The sequence below is a fragment of the Xiphias gladius genome, chromosome 6 (genome assembly GCF_016859285.1).
Source record: "Xiphias gladius isolate SHS-SW01 ecotype Sanya breed wild chromosome 6, ASM1685928v1, whole genome shotgun sequence".
NCBI classification, from domain to species: Eukaryota; Metazoa; Chordata; class Actinopteri; order Istiophoriformes; family Xiphiidae; genus Xiphias; species Xiphias gladius.
Genome location: NC_053405.1, coordinates 7,394,111 through 7,411,427, shown reverse-complemented (window position 1 = coordinate 7,411,427; position 17,317 = coordinate 7,394,111).

The following is a 17,317-nucleotide window of genomic DNA, read 5'->3' as shown; positions in this document are numbered from 1 at the left end:
CAGGAATCAACGTGCTTCTGACCAAAAATTACAGTCGGAAGTCAGCTGCAGTTGGCATCAGAACAGTAATTTCCCATTTTACATTGTTCTACATGTAGTCAGTGGTTTTCTTGGCAGCAGCCCACTGAGAAAAAATGCTGTTTTTCTGTCTTGTTTTGTTTTGGGTTTTTTTTTTTGTTCTGTTTGGTTTTGTTTTTAACACAAACCGTGTCAAAATGCATTTATTTGTGAAGAAAAATACAAGCGATGTTTGCAGTCCGGTCTGTAATGTACTTGATTGGTATTGAAAACTGCGTTCTGTGTTATGCAGCTTTGTAGGCTGCTGCCTGTGTCTTACCAGCGGTTTTTCAGGTTATGCTGACATTATTTTGGTTATTTTGATGTGGTCCACAGCAGCATGGCTCTAAGTAGTCCTAAGACTTGCAGTTAACATTGAAATGTTTTTCTTTTAATGATCCACAGCCCCTGATTATAACAGGAATTAAACTGTCAACTGTACAGAGTAGGCATTAAAAAGTTACTACTTTTTCTCTTAACATAATATGTAAGAATATATTTTTTATAATTCCCAAAGAGAAAATCAATCTTTTCACCTCTCTTCAGCATAATGTCAGAGACATTTAAATTGCTATTACAAAATGCAAATTTCATTTATTTTAGAGCTCAAAAGGCTGGATAAGTTACTCCAACACTACCAGATAAACATCGGATAGAAAGAAGACTGGGGACTTCTGTGATGACTAATACTGTTTATTTAAGATGCCATCAGTCTCCTTCAGCGCCTTATCCTCCTAGTCCTCAAAGCAGAACCTGTCTGATCCCCCTGAGACTGACATTCTTCCTATTCTAATGGAAATCAATATTTACGATCTGTATTTCACCACCTTTAATTCCTCCATTCTCTGTATGGTCAGATCCCCACTCTGAGACGTCTTCAAAAGGAAAAATGCCATCATTTCCATTTCTGTCATTATAATCACTTGAGCCAGACAGTAACGCAGTCCACCGAATTCACATCTCACTGTCACTCTTCATCACGGAGTGACAGGCCGCTTCCTGACGGCAGATTGAAAATAAGTTGAAATCACTCTGTCAAGTTCCTCTCTTGGAGTTATTCCTGTTTGCTGGAGCCTGGGACAAAAAAAAAAAAAAAGAACAGTCATGAATGTCTGGGCTTATGCTGGATGAGTGGTTTAGCTCCTACGACACTCAATCAGCCTCAGGAGATTTGGCGATGAGAAAGTAACAATAGCCTGGAAAAATGACTGGGAATACTATTGTAGGTCATTTGGGCCTGATCGGTCCTGTCTTGAGTGGATGTTCATTCCCTCGCCTTCCATCAAAACATCCGTGACATGACTGCTAAGGAGACGGCTTATACCCATGCATCACGCTCTTCCTCACTAACCATATGCTGTTGTCTTGCACCTGACACAAACAGATCAAAGACTGGGCTGAGTGCAAAGCTCACATCAGTCCTCTCACCAGCTGTTTTGGGAATCATTACAATGTTATCTGTGCGAGGCTATATGTCAGATTGGCATGATTGGTATATTTCGGCACTGTAATGAGGTTTTTTTATGTGAAAGGACGAGCGTATTGGCTCCTCTCTTTTCATGTTTTACAAACCAGCAAAAATAAAAATGCGCTGTCTCCTTGTTCTGAGACTAGAGGCAAAGACATGGATTAATTTCTCATTGCACAGTAAGACTTTGGGGCTTTTGCAAGGTATATAACACACAAACTTTAGCTCTTGAGGATAATGTATAATTTATCTTTAGAGCTATTACCACAGAGTGAAGAGTGGGCCGAACGGGTGTATTTAGTCAAATCAGCATTCATGAACAGCCTTCTTGGTGGTTGTCAGTGTCTCTCCTGGGAGTTGAATAACACTGTCATGGTAACTGACAGTAAGTGAACATTAGTGAAGATGAGCCGGAGAGACAAGAGGGGGAAAGTTAATGTTTATATAGTCTCATAATAGAATAGCTCGTCCACCTCACTCTGTTCTGTATTTGTCCATTTCAGGGTAAGACTGAAACGCAGTGGTGAAGGGGAGGCACCCAACTGTGTATCAAATATGAATGATTGAATGTTAGTGGTTTTATTATAGTGTTGTATTGTGCTGAGTTCTTCTGTTCGGGAATCTCCGATGGTTTTCGGAAAAGGTTTGCCGAAAAAAATTCCTGAACTCGAGGTCCACTTACTAGATTTCTTCCGTGGCTTTCAGCCACATCGATGCCCCTTCATCGGCAGATGAAGTTTATTCAGCTGCCTGGGATGTGGTTCGATTGTCATCAAGGGTATGCATGGGAAATAATGTAATAAAAGTAAATGCAGGTGATAATAAAATGCAGCTGAATGTTGCATAAGAAATCTTGTAAGTATGCCTCCAGTCGGGAATTTCTTTGTCAAAATACTATTTACACAGTGAAGAATGAACATTCAAACTCATTTCTGGAAAAAGTTTAGACCTGAAGAAACAGCCATAAATAAATAACGTTGTCAATCAAGTTCTCAACAGAAATTGGTGTGAAGACAATTTTTGTGAAATTCTGGATAAGTCTCTGACCTCATCCATGAGTTTCGTCTAAAATGCCCCTATGACATTCTCCAACCGTGGCCATAGCGCTGCCGAGTGTCGAAGTGAGAGCAAATGGTCCATGTGCAGGCGTGCCGCCTAATGCCTTCCTCCCTTCAGACCGGGCACTAAACGCAGCCCGGTGTTGAGCCCGCGCCCCAGCCAGATGTTATGTCAGCCTCAGCCTGCAAGCCAGAGAGCAGCCAAGCGTCCGAATAACAATGAGTGATCATGGTGGAAAAGAGGCAAGAAGATAAACTATGATGAGCTCTTTATTACCAAATGACAAGAAATTCACTGCAGAAAAAAACCCTCTTGTAAACTAAAAAACTTAAAATAGCACTCAAAGTACAGTTGTACCGTAAAAGGATGCTCTAGAATGTGAGAGGGTGAAGAGAGAGTAGAAGTCAATACAGGACTTCATATCATTTTTATAATTGTAAAAAAAAGTAATTTATGCATTGACTGCAGCCAAATCACAAGAGGCAGCATTTTTTTTTTTTATCAGAGGTTCTCCAGATGGTCTCCTTCTGGCATTTTGTACCGACCCCCTGGCTGCCCCCTAGAGGTTGAAATGTTTATCGCACTCCAGAATGCAAAACTATCATCCTGATCACTTGGATCTTGGAAGGACTAACCACCGGAGCTGGTAAATGTATCACACGCACAAACCCAGGAAGCCAAACCGGAATTTTTTGAAGTAGATCAATCCAGTTAAGCTCCTGATTTCTTCGCCCCTTAGCAAGTTAAATAGCTAAATAGTTTTTGTCCTTAATCATATTTTTTATATTATTCACAACCCCTTGCATTCTGTGGTATTGTCACGCACATATTGCATTCACCATCCGTTACCTTTGATGCTTTATATGAGCTGTAACACACCTATACAGAGTGAGAAATAATGGACTTCCTAAGGGTCCATGGTTTGCTTTTTTTTCTTATCAGAGGTTCTCCAGATGGTCTCCTTTTGGCATTTTGCACCGACTCCCCGGCTGTAAAATCAGTTTGCTCTTCATAGAAAATCTATTATTTCGCTACTTTCAAATAGGAAAGTCCTTCTTGTTTGAACCCCTCCTTCTTCTGATGCAGGGTGGGATAAGACATCCTTTAAATCAATAATGGAAATTTAACAAAAGGCGATAATGGTGTTGCACACAACATGTACATACAAAAAGAGCCACTTTCCCCTGAGGCAGTGGTGTGCGCTGAGTTTTACAGATGGGCAAGCAGAGCCGAAGAACCAAATACACCCCCCAACGTAAGTTTTCATGAAAGTAGTAATAGCAGATCTCTCTTAAATCCAGGGCCTGTTCTATCTCATGATTCTGTGCTGCCCGTCTTTCCTGCGCTGAAAGCCTCAAAAGGAGTTATTAAAAGCTGTTCCACAATATTACCCTAATTCCTCGTCATTAAACGTGTTGACCAAGATGACTAGTGAGACAACGTATACAGATTTGAGATGATAAATCATAGTGTAATGTGCTTGTTTACTTGCTACTGCTACTAACTGTTGAAGTAATTTTCTAACGCTAAAGTACAGTTTCCACGCATCTGCAGATGTGCATAATAATGCAGGCAATATATCGAAACTGATCTGAGTGAAGGGGAAGCTTGAAAAGCAAACTTGTCTGTAGCTAGCAATAGCTAGTCACCCCTGTCAAAGATCCCAGGATTCGCCACAATGCGCGTGCGCAAGCGTCCAAAAACTGCTGCTCCTCCCGCCTTTGTCAGTGGGACAACCCCACGAAAATGACAGAAGGGATTGAAGCGATGGCTAATAGTCAACCTAGCATCTAGAGACAACAGCCCTCTGCGGCCACAAGAGGGCAGTGAATTAAAAGATGAATGTAAACAGGCAATATCGGATCAATTACTGGACAGAAAGCTGTCCTGAGAGATACCGCTTTCTCTTCAGTGTCGTTCTAATTGATGTCTGTCCTTAGCTCTAACAGATCAAGTGCCACTTGCCTTGCTTGTCCTGGCGACGTGCCACTGCCTTTTGGAAAACCAAAAGATTCTTTATTATGATTTTAAAAAATTCTAAATTTTAAGGACCATTAGCACCCCCTAGAGGTTGAAATGTTTATCACACCCCAGAATGCAAAACTATCATCCTGGAAGCAGAACTGTATTTTAGCATCAGTTTAGAGTAGATCAATCCAGTTAAGCTCCTGATTTCTTCGCCCCTTAGCAAGTTAAATAGCTAAATATTTTTTGTCCTTAATCATCTTTTTTTTAATTATTCAAAACACCTTGCATTCTGTGACGCTGTCATGCACATATTGCATTCACCATCCGCTACGTTTCATGCTTTGGATGAGCCCTGACATACCTATACGGAGTGAGAAACAATGGGCCTCCTAAGGCTGCATGGTTTGCTTTCATGGGAGTGTTTGACTCTTCAGTCAATCAGTGTGTTATTCCGCCATATGGCCAGGTGTTCTATTGCCCAACCGAGGCATTTTATGTATCAGCACTTCTCTGAGACTTTCGTTACCGTCTCCCCTCCCATCATCTGCTTTCTCCTTGTCTAAATGAGGGAAAAAAAATTACACACTGGCATTGCTGTGTCCTTGTGGATGATTGAACCAGGACACACATTGAATACTGTACAAAATAACAACCCCCCCTCTGTGTCTCAGTGGTGAGCTTCCTCTTAATTACACTCAGTGTCTCGTGCTTTTTCTCGCGGTCACTCCTGTGTGCTTCTCTGCCGTTTTCTTTTCCACAACCAAAACATTGTTTAGTAAAAGAGCTGCAAGCCTCAATCAAAGTAAGGTAACTGATTGAGAGCTTTTTTGGGAGATTGGACTGTTGGTCATATATAATAAAATCATCTATGTGTCCCCAACAGATTATTCGGTTATCATCTAAAATACTTTTCTTTGTTTATTATTACTAAACAACTATGGACTTCAAAGTAAGAAATTCCTGTCTGTGCACCATATGATCATAACTCTCCAGGTCCTGGTGTGTTCTTTTAGGATGAGGGTATTACAGGTCGCTGAAGAAGCATGGACTGAGGTGGCTGCTGAACTGCAGCAGTAGAGGTCATTCATCCCTGTTTATTCATCTGCATGCTAAGCTTTTGGGGTTTGATCTAAAGAAGTCTCCTGGTAGATTCTTATCAAACATTTAGAGGCACCTCCCCCTCCTCCTCATTTGCTTTCCTCTCTCCTGACTCCCTCCCTCTCTCCCTCGTTCCTCCATCTCTGCATCCTTCCTCTATCTTGACACTGATTCGAGGCGAAGACACAAATTAAGCAGGGGAGCACCAGGTTGCCAGCTTTCTCTGACGGAGGACATCCATAGAATTTTTAAGGGAAATGCGACGTCAACTTCCATCAGTGCGAAAAGGGGTAGGGTGTGTGTATGTGTGTGAAAGTATGGGTAGGAGCAGCGCAGGGCCCATGCATAATCACCTCATTATATCCCTGTGAATGGAATAGTGAATTGATCTGATTAGAGGTTGGATGAGAAGAGAAGGGAGAGGTCTGGCATGTAGAGCAGGTCCCACTGAAAGAGGAGGAAAGAGGAGAGAAGGGAGGGAGGGGAGGAAAAAGAGCAGGAAAAGGGATGAGGAACAGGAGAGAGGAGGAGGAGGGAGGGTAACGAGGAGAGAAGGATGACAGAGAAGATGAGGAGAATGGAGACTAAAAGAGGAGGAGATGACGAGGATGGAAAAGAAATCCGGGCAATGAGAAACAAAGGGAGGAGAAGGAAGGGAAAAGGTTTTTGTGTTGAAACAATGTTTGACAAAACAATCTCACCTCAAGGTCCATTTAAAATCAGTTCTGGAGCTTTTGAATGAATCACACGATCTTCCACAGCAGATGGTTCGCCTAGTTGTAATGGAACTGTAGACGTAGAGTTGCTCATAAACATTTCTATCTTTAGGAGCACCTCAAGGACTTTTTTTTTTCGTCCACGATGGCTGTTTACAAGGTCAGGTTGAAAGTGCATTAAGATGCACAGAGAAGTTAGGGTTTCCACACTTGTCTGGTGGCACGTTTGCCCTGATTTAATGGTGCTTCCGTCTCTCTCAATTAGCCGCGGTTGTCGCGGCTTGCTTGCTCAACCTGAGCCTTGGATTTTCAGCCCCCCTTAACACTGAGCCGAGAGAGCATAAGAGAGAATACATATAAAAACTCCAGGCTTCAAAAAGTCCCTTAGGAATCATATTGGTGACAAATATTACCATCACGGTTTTCTATATCGTGCCCGTCACCCTATTCTCCCCTCAGTTTCAGTGTTTTCTTGCTTAAATTCAGTCAGTTAGCATCTTGCCTCATGATGCCCCCTTTTTTCTCCCTGAATGTATTTACCCTCCTGAGTCCTCATCCATGGCATTTCATAACTTAAGAGCTACCCTGTGGAGTTTCTTTGGCAATCAGCGTCACTACTGAGCAACATTTTCACGTGCGGGTCCTTGTCCCGTTTGATGTCAAGCACACACGCAGGTGATGTGAATCACATTCCTGTTAATTCACACCGTTCCACTGATCTACGGGTGGTGGTAGTGCACAAAGAAACCCAGCAATTCACCAGCGGGGAAGAAGAAGAAGACTCCTAGCAAGTAAACATGGATGTAAGCAATGCAGGTTTCAAATGTTTTAAAAAAAAGATAGGCTAATGTTTTATGAGGACAGAAATACTTTTGATGCATTTTGGTGGGTAACACGGAATGTCAAGAAACTTTTTGTTTACTAACCCTGACAGAATTGAAGGCATTCAGTATAAGCTTGTTATATCATATTAGGTTACCTAACCCAGGACTCCATGTTTCTTATGGCTGCAGCCTCACATCTGTCGGAAGTGTTCTACATATATGTGTTTCATTTTACACACACTTAGTCCAAAGACTTCAGCTTGAGATATTTGGTATCTTTTGGAAACTTTGGGATTGCCACCGGAATTTAAAATATAGTTCTGTTGGTTTGGCAAATGTTTGGCTGCACGGCATGAGTTTTTACTGTCTGTCTCACCACTGGGTCAATGAAAAGGCTAATAGACTATTCTTCCACTGCAGTTCACGAGTAGACTGACTCCTGCAAACACTTGTACACAGCAAGATGAAGCCAGGAAGAATATTATCTCATTCTGTCTTAATTTGGGTCCATGGAATTTCTTCAGCTCTGGACAATTCTGTGCCTGTAAAATTAACCTTACTTACAAAATGGAACTGCTAGAGCACTGCAACAAATCCAGTACTTTGCTGAGACACTGAGGTGGCCACTCTTTACATCGACACAAACTGTCTTTTACCGGCTCAACACCTTAGCCCGTCCTGTTTTCCCTCCCAAAACTCTGGATTCACCGCAGGCGAGTGAGTGCACGCGCACACGCGTACGAAACACATCACCCAGTCAGCAGTTCTCTGGGAGGCACAGCAGTGGATCATAATTAGCGCCAATCAAAAAGAAGCGCACAGAGTGTTGCTTCCTGCCGGCCAGCTAGTTAGTCCATCTGGCCATACTTCGGCCTTCTGTTCTCTGCTAACTCCTTCACAACAGCTAATGGATCACTTCAATTTATGGGAAATAACTTGAATGCATGTCCTGGCAGCAGATTTAACACATGTCATGGGTACCTGACACCACACTTCAACAGTAACTGGTGTGCGTGTGTGTATGTGTGTGTGTTTATACATATATATTTCTTTGCTCCTTCTTCATCCTAATTTATTAACCATTTTTATCATCTGAACGTGTGTGTGTGTGTGTGTGTGTTGTGTTTATCGCAGATCAGAATGAAATATATATTTGATACGGTACGTGGAGCAGTTACTGACTGATCGTGACTTATGGGAGTGACTGATGCCATTTTCCTCTCATCTCTCCCTCACCTCCTTCCCTTGCACCTGTCCTTCCATTTATCACATCCCCTCTCTCCCTCTCTGTTTTTATCCTCTCTGTGCCTCTCTCTGTCTCTGTCCGTCATGTGGTCCTCCCCCAAAATAATTGCCTTCCTCACCAACTCATCGTGCACTCATTTATCTGCCGTCTCCTTGTCTTTCTGATTACCGCTCAGCAAATCAGGTTTCTCCATACTTCCCAACAACTTCTCGTACTTCTGTATACTGTAGTTGTATGGCCTTCAACATTTTGTCAGGTACATGTAGAGCATTCAGTGGACTGTTCCTTCATAATTTTTTAATTATATATACATATATATATATATATATATGTATATATAATTTAAAAAAGGCGGGAAAAATTACACCTTGATTATCTAAACCTTGATTATTCTTACTAGTTCATGAAACCTCAGCATTACTCCTCCCAATCCTCGACGTGAGCAGAGAGCTAATTGGGCAGGATAACTAAGAACACCTGTGTGTGGTTGTGCCAGGCTTATAAAATGACAATGATGCTCTCACTTCAGTAGCAGCTTAGCTTGTGGTGTGGATAGCAATACTAGTATGTTTCTCCTTTTCAGCCACTTTTATAAATTTTAAGCAATTATGGCAACACTGTGGCAGTTAAAGTCTGTATTTACTTTGACTTTTGACCCCTCTACCAATTTGTCAAAAAGCTTGCATAGTGTTTAAACTGTAAATATAGTCTCTAGTGCCCCATTGTTTTTTGGACTCGGCCAATAACGGAGGGTTTGCCTCTATTTCTCTCTGCTGACAGACACGGAAAGTTTAACAGTGCTATGGTAGCCCACTTGGCAGTTATCCTGCACAGTTTTGTGCCAAATTAGTAAGAAAAATGAATGTTTTTCTCCATTGTTCAATGACCGACCAGTTGAATAGGTTTATTCCAGACAATGATGGACGCATTTCTGCAAAACAAGCTGAGAGAATGGTGTCAAATATCAAGCTCCGTCCAATTCTGTTAGCAGAGTTACTGAATAAATACAAAGTCTGTACACATCTGCGTGCATGAAGGCAAAGGTTAATGTATGACATGGCCCCTGGAGAGGCTAGAAGAGAATATATATACTGACAAAAAGAATAAGTCCACTTAAACTGAACACAAATACAGACAATTCTTAAAGCCCCTTCTTTTTTTTTTTTAGGTGTTTCAAAGCAGGACTTCAGCTGTGTCATGAGTGCATTTTTGTCCCTAGGGTCTAAAAGCTGAGGCCCGTAGCTGAAAGTGTAAATGAACATTAATCTTTTTATAGAAAGCCGATATCTATAATTATCAGTTCCAGGTAAATGCCTGGCTGCATTGCCAGCTGTGGTGCTAATGAAGATCTCTTACCACAACCCAAAATCCCTTTGCTTTAGACAAGTGACCCTGATTTTGGAAACACTGGGGATTATGGGACGACTAGTGAATCACCGGATAAAAGTAGTTCTTATCGTATTGAGATACTGTGTTGTGACTCAAGTCATTGTTAAAATAAGTTATTTTAAGCCGTAAAAGTCTGGCGAACACACTTTAAAAGCCACTGGTCGTATTTTAACCTGAAACGACGGACCTTTGTGAGGCTCTCTGTAACTGGCTGACATTGTCCATGGTACAGCTCTACAGGCTGAAGAAGGACACTGAGGATCGAAACGTGAAGACTGACGAGATGCAGGTTGAGCGGCAAAATATCAGGGGGTCTCTGGAGAGAAGCTCTCAGACTATAAAGAAAAGGGTCACTGAGACAGATGAGACCTTTCATGACAAAGCGCAGTTGTGACACAAAGTTTCTGAATACTTGAGAATCACTCCACAGTAGGTGCTCCCAGCGTATGAAACACAGTTTACCACCTGCTACAATACGTATACAACTCCATGTGAGCGTGTTTCTACTGCACAGATGAAAGCTGGCAGTGGAGGAGTGTTTGACAATGTTTTGCATTACTTCCCTTTTCCCTGACAGCGAATAGTAAGCGAAGTTATGGTAATCATGGTGGCATTTCCAGCTCGTATCTGTCGGATGAAGTTGCTTAGGATCCAAGCCACTTTTTTTTTTTTTTTTAATATCACTAGAAAGAAACCATCTCATTCTATCTCATCCCATCAGATCATCTCATCATCAATCACATTTGCGCAGGCCCTCCTCAATACTCCATAAAGTTCCCTCCTGGTTTGTGCTTGATGAGAACACAGCAGGCACGGCGACCAATCTGCAGCGCGGGCCGTGAACGAACACGCTGAATCATCACACAAACACTAAGACATACACACAGAGGGGGGAAACAAATTCATGCACATCACGCCTTCTTTTTGGTTCAACTTCTCACATTCATCATGGACTTTTTTCTAAACTAATTTCTGTTCCTGATTTCCTCTTTACCACTTCGGCTACGTGAGCCAAAACGTCAGGTAGATTGTGTGAATACCTAAACATAGGTGGTCACGTGTATTCCAAAACTGTTTCTTTGGAGTGTAAAGTGAAAGGATATCTGACTTTAGGGGGAAAAATGAGAAAAAAAGCGAGAAAAGAACTAAAACGGTTGAAATTGATTTTGGCAACAAGAAGTCCATTTAATCAACCTCTTTAAGCTATGCAACCATGTTGTGCAGACTCACTGCTCGATACAGCTCATTAGTATTGTCCCAAAACTCTACCCATTCATCTCAAGCTCTGCAGAAGTCAGATCATCTGAAACAAAGCTCACCACTGTCTGTCTAAGCAGTGTGTGTGTCAGTCTGGCATTTTCCTCTCCCTGGAAAGAGCAAGTCCATATTTCATCAGCACCACCTCGCCAGTGTCCAGCAGACGGACAGAAATTTACATCCTGTCTGCGGTCCCTGTGTGTCTGTGGTTTCCTTTGTGAGCCGAGGAGAGGAGAGGAGTGTGTGTGTGCGTGTGTGTTGTGTGTGTGTGTGTGTGTGTGTGTGTGTGTTGAGGGGGTTGGTCATTCCCTGATAAGTTGTTTTTGTGTAAATGTCACAGCCGTGAACTATGAAAAGAGACCAACAGTGAGGCTGTGTATCTGAAAACTAATTTATGTGTGTGTTTGATTGTCATAGGTTACTTTCAGGGACAAATTTCACTCTAAAGACCAGTTAATCTGGGACACCTTTTCCTCCTGGGGACAAAAGCTGTGTCTCCAATTGGGAAAAAGCAGATTTTTGGGTCAGTGGTTAAGGTTAGTGTTATGAATGCAAGTCTATCTAATGTCCCCAAAAATGACCGAGGTCAACATGTGTGTGTGTGTGTGTGTGTGTGTGTGTGTGTGTGTGTGTGTGTGTGTGTGTGTGTGTGTGTGTGTGTGTGTGTGTGTGTGTGTGTGTGTGTGTGTGTGTGTGTGTGTGTGTGTAATTCGTGGGGACTTTCTCCTGAATGCAAAATAACGCATGGGGACTCGTGTCACCGTGGGGACAAAAATTGAGGTCCCCACGAGTAGAGACTCCATTTTTTGGGATAAGACTTGGTTTTAGAGTACAGGTAAGACTTATGTTTAGCTTAAGGTTAGACTAAGGGTTGGGGTTAGGCATTAATTTGTGATGGTTAGGGCTAAGGTTTAGGGTCAGGGGCTAGGGAACTAGGGAATGCATAATTTCAATGAGTGTCCCCACAGGGATAGCGGAACAAGACCGTGTGTGTGTGTGTGTGTGTGTGAGTGTGTGTGTGTGTGAGTGTGTGTGTGTGTGTGTGTTTGTGTGTCAGGAAGGCAGGCAGGCAGAGTTTGTACATTCACCACCCATTCATGAATAAAGATTTGCTTGGAGTGCAGCAGCTGCTGTTCACATGCTCTGTTGTCAGATTGGTTTGTGGCTGCCTCTAATTATAATCCATTTGAACACTGCTGCTTACATTTCAATTGGATTTCATTTGATCATATCAGTGGATTCGGACCTGCCGTGAGCTGTGTAAGATAGAAGCGACGTTTATTCTCTTGCGTGGCATATCAAAGCCTTATCTTTGCAGAGGGAGAACCAAAAATACAACTAAAGCTGGAAAGTTTAGACACACAAGAATATACAAGAGCATAGATTGGATGTATAATTTCACATCTTAACCACTAAAATGATTAAAATCAAAATAAAGTTTAAAAAGAACAGTTCTTACATTCTGATGGCACACCACTGAGATTAATGCTTACGGCTTATTCCTACTTACAGGAGAGGTGTGATTATGAGTCATTATAAAAGTAGTACAAGAAAAAGGAGAAGAAAACATGTTGAACCCCAAAAGAATTGCATCAAAGAGATAAAACAAAACACATACACAGAGAAAAAAGGCTTTCAGGTGCATTCATTCCCAGTGCAAAATTGTATAAGTCCATTTCGGTGAACATGAGGGAGTTCATTCAAACCTAAGTGAAACAAGGCTACGTGCAATGTGGCTTAATGGCCTTTTGTACTTAGAAGATATCTATTTATTTTCCCTGGACTGTCATGGTGAAGAGGGAGCAGAGCCCGAAGACGAAGCATTTAACTTGCTGGTCAATTTGGCCCACTTAGCGATGGGATGAGGAGCTCAGACATTCAGAAAGAGCTTTGAGTAGAAGCACCGCCCCCTCACATCAGCTGAGCGGTTCGGGCATCTGATGAGGATGCCCATAAACGCCTCCCTGCGGAGGTATTTCAGGCATATCCAAATGGAAGGAGCCCACAGGGCCGACCCAGAATACGCTGGACATTTTCCATCTGGCCGGAAACACTTCTGGATTCAGCCATCCATGGATCCATGGAAGAACTGGAGGCTGTAGCTAGGGAAATGGACATATGGGTTACCACCGGAACCCTTGACTTGGACGTGCGGCAGAAAATGGATGGACGGATTATTTCATTTAAAATAACCGTTTAATTTGCACGCTCTCAGGGCACGAAGGTACTAAAATGCAAAAGCAATATGTGAATGAATGAATCGGGGAAGCGGTACAATGAAGCCTCACACTTTGAGATAATGAATCCGGAATTTGTGCAATGATACTTTGCTTTGTAATCGTCTTTAGATATACTATACGCTATTTGGAAACACCATGTCACTGTTTTCTTAAAATTGTTGATAATTTAGCTTCATCTCGGAATGATTTTTCATTCCCACCACCGCAAAGAAAGGCAATTATAGATTCTTGGCAAACATCTGACAGATCGTTAGAAAGAGCAAAAACAGACTATTATTGATCAAAGAAAGCTCATTTTGTAGCTGTTATTGGGAAAATAAAAGTTTCTGCTCCCTTTATCATTGGTGATAGTTTGTACTGTCCTGCCAACTTGGGGTGTCTTTAATTTAAATGGAAATGAGACACTGGTCCTTATGGATCGAAGATCAGGTGCCTGATCATCGCTTGATCAGCCACTCCTCTCACTCTCTCTCTCTGTGTGTGGGTGTGTGTGTGTGTGTGTGTGTGTGTGTGTGTGTGTGTGTGTGTGTGTGTGTGTGTGTGTGTGTGTGTGTGTGTGTACATGTATTACTCATGTTTTGTGGAAATAAATCTGTTTACGCAGTCACATTTTAGGGCCTTGCCTCCATTTTGGGGAAAAATATCAAGTCCCAACAACATAAATCATTTCAATTTAGGGTTAAAACTGGGTTTAAGGTTTAAATTGGGGTTGAGGCAGCTAGTGGTTATGGTTTAGGACACCAGGGAATTAAGGTAAGTCAATGCAATGTTCTCTTAAGTGATGGAAACAAATAGTGGGTATAGGTGTGTGTGTGTGTGTGTGTGTGTGTGTGTGTGTGTGTGCGTGCGTGCGTGTGTGTGTGTGTGTGCCTGTGCCATACACTTTTCAACTGGCCCAAAAACTGCAAAGTGTGTGCAGGTGTGTGGGAGTCGATCTGAGCCTCTGTCCATTCATGTGTGTAGAAGAAAGAGTTATTGAAGTGCCTGCATTTATTCCCGTGTGCATCAATAACCACTTCCATATATCAGAGGCAGTGTCCCAGGTCATCCCCCATTTTCCCCTCTCCTCTTTCTCCTTCTCACTTTGTTCTCATTCCTCCTCTACCATCTCATCTCCTAAACAAAGTCAAGATAAACCATACCAGGCTCTGCCGCGGGACAATCCTACCCTTTCCTGAAAGTTCAAGATGAATGTAAAAGCCTACTCCTAAAACTACTCTCAAAAGAAAGGACTACTTATCAATTTTTTTTCGGATGTAAATACATTTTCTCTCTGCATTTTCAGGAGTAAAAGGGATGTTTTCTTACAGCAGCGCCACCACTATTAACAGCTTGTAGTGCATCTGTTAATGAGAACACTCCCCCTTTTTCTCCCAGGTGGAACTGGAGGTATAATAATTATAACAGATGGAGTTTTCCTGCCACAGGGAGCACCTGGAGAGAAGCATGGCAGCTCTGAAAAGTAACATGATGAAAAACAAGTTACTGAGACTCGCAGCATGTCAACCTATTGGCAGTTAGGCGCTGCGTTGGCGACAGTGAAAAGACCTGGTTTTATAAGTCACTTTTAATCATTAAAAAAAAAAAAAAAAAAAAAGTTCCTTGTATTTCAGGGCATTTTTTTTATCTCAAGTTTTAAAATCTAATTTCACAACTGTATATGGCCTCTAGGGGGCTGTGAATTATCAAGGTTCTAAGAAAAAGTTGTAAAAAAAAGTTCCCAACAATGTTTGAATGAAGGTCTCTGAGTGTGTTGTTTTGTGTGTCCCTGTTGAATTTCTTGCAGAAAACCTGCCTCAAACCTCAGACAAGATTTGGCCTCCTGGTGTAGCAAATAAATTGTATTATATTATCTCTCGAAATGTTTAACAGCAAACGAACTCGACTTGAATTGGCCATATCTTCACTGTATCTAAGAGTGAGTGAATGAGCTCTGAAAGTTTAAAAAGCTAACAGCTTCGCTGCTTTGGAAAGAAAATGCAATAAAGCTATGCAATGTGCCAAAAGGATGATGAGTGTCTGTAGTCTGCAGTCAAACTGGTAATCTGTTGCTGTGTGAGAAGCCTTTTTTTAAAGAAAACATGACCTTTTGGCAATTTAATTTCACTTTGAATAAAATGCACTGCTGTGAGAAGACGTGGGTAACATTTTCCTTCCCGCTGATTATTCAGCCTCCCTCTTCGGGGCCATTTGATGGAAGCTACATCCAGTTCCTTCATTGCTGATATTTGGTTTAGTTTAGTAGGGGGGGGTGCACATCATGCAACTGGAAAAAAAAATGTATTTCAAAAAAACAAAAACAAAAACAGACAAATAAGTCAGCTGCTAATGTAACTAAATGATAAACTCCCTGGGTGAGTGTGCACTGGCTGGATCGACAGCACCACACTGCTTCAGTGCTAGTACCTGCGGGCACCTGTAGCAGGACGCTGCTCTTCAGAACATTCCCTCGACACCAGAGCTTCAATAACCGCATGCAGCAGAAGAGTCGTGGGGAACTGGTTATCTGAGACACAGGCTGAGAGACTAAAGGCCGGGGGTATACTCAAAAAAGAGGGAGATCATGCGGCGCGCTGTCAAAACCACGTCACAAGGCGAAAGTGTGTTTAAGGCCGTGCAGGCCGAACGTCTCGCCAAATTCACTATCCAGCACATAAGCTAGAGCAAAAATTGATAGTGCTGTTCTCTCCAATGATTTCCCATATCAGACATCATGAACAAAGTCAAAGATGAACATTAGCAAATGAAATAAAAGTAGGGGGACCATCACAAGATGGTCTAGAGCTGACTTAAGTTAAATACTGTACTCATGCGGTGGAAGAGTACACCGTGTTCATACATGCTAAGCATGACTGGGCTAAGCATGACTGGCAGCGAGAACGATTGTTCCTCGCGCTTCCCACTTCCGTTTTTGGATTTGAACACATTTTTAATGTAATCTACAGGTTTATTCACCAGGGGCAATAAGAACGAGATAAAGTTATTTTTACATTAGCCCGGTGATGGTGCATCACTAGGCTACAGAGGAGGTAAATGGATGTGAGATGCTCTTGGCACAGCCAAATAAAATCAATCAATAACAGCCTTTGTGTCAGAGATCCCATGATCGATGTGTTATGCCTCAGGGAGGCAGTTTATGGCAAGGAACAGTTAACAGCGAAGGCCTTTTTTTCTCTTAGAAGTTGAAACGGTTTGCATACCGAATGTCAGCTACCTAAACTGGTGTTCATACGGCACAGTTACGTGCAGATAGGAACATACAGGGTTCTCGCATCCAGCTCCGGTCCCGCATTCACTCTCTCCCAATTTCTCTCACATACACGGCACTGCATCCCACCAGCCCGACTCCGCTGATCAGCTCTTGTAGCTTTGGTCTATAAATAAGACTCCTCTGCCTGCACATGCCATTCTACGGTAGCACCGCAATCTGCAAGTGACTGACTGTGAAGGAAGCGCTTGATCTAATTTTGGATCGCGGCCCCCGAAGAGGATGAAAATATAAAATAACCTGAAGAAATGGTGCAGAAGGAAGCCTGCCGGAACAGAGGAAGAATGATGAACACGATCCAGATTCTGAGGAATCAACAGATGATACACTTTCATATATGGAGCTGAAGCAGTTAGTACAGTCATTGATTAGCTGATTGAGCATTTGTGATGAACATTTTTTAAAAACTTTTTTTGGTTGTTTTTGACATTTTATATATCAAATGATTAAACAAATACTTGAGACAATAATGAGCAGATTAATCAATGACAAAAAAACAAAAAAACACAATCTTAAGATGCAGTGAAAACGTGCATATAGGTGTAAATGCTGTGGTCTACGTTGTGTCAGCCCTGTGATAGGCCAGTCAGCTGTAAAGGGTGTAGCCTACCTCTCACCCAGTGTGCGCTGGGATGGCCTCAAAAACGCCTGCAAATCGGATACAAGGATGATGAATGGAACCGTTTTTAGTGCTGTAGCCCAAAAAAAAAAAGTCATCTTTTTAGTT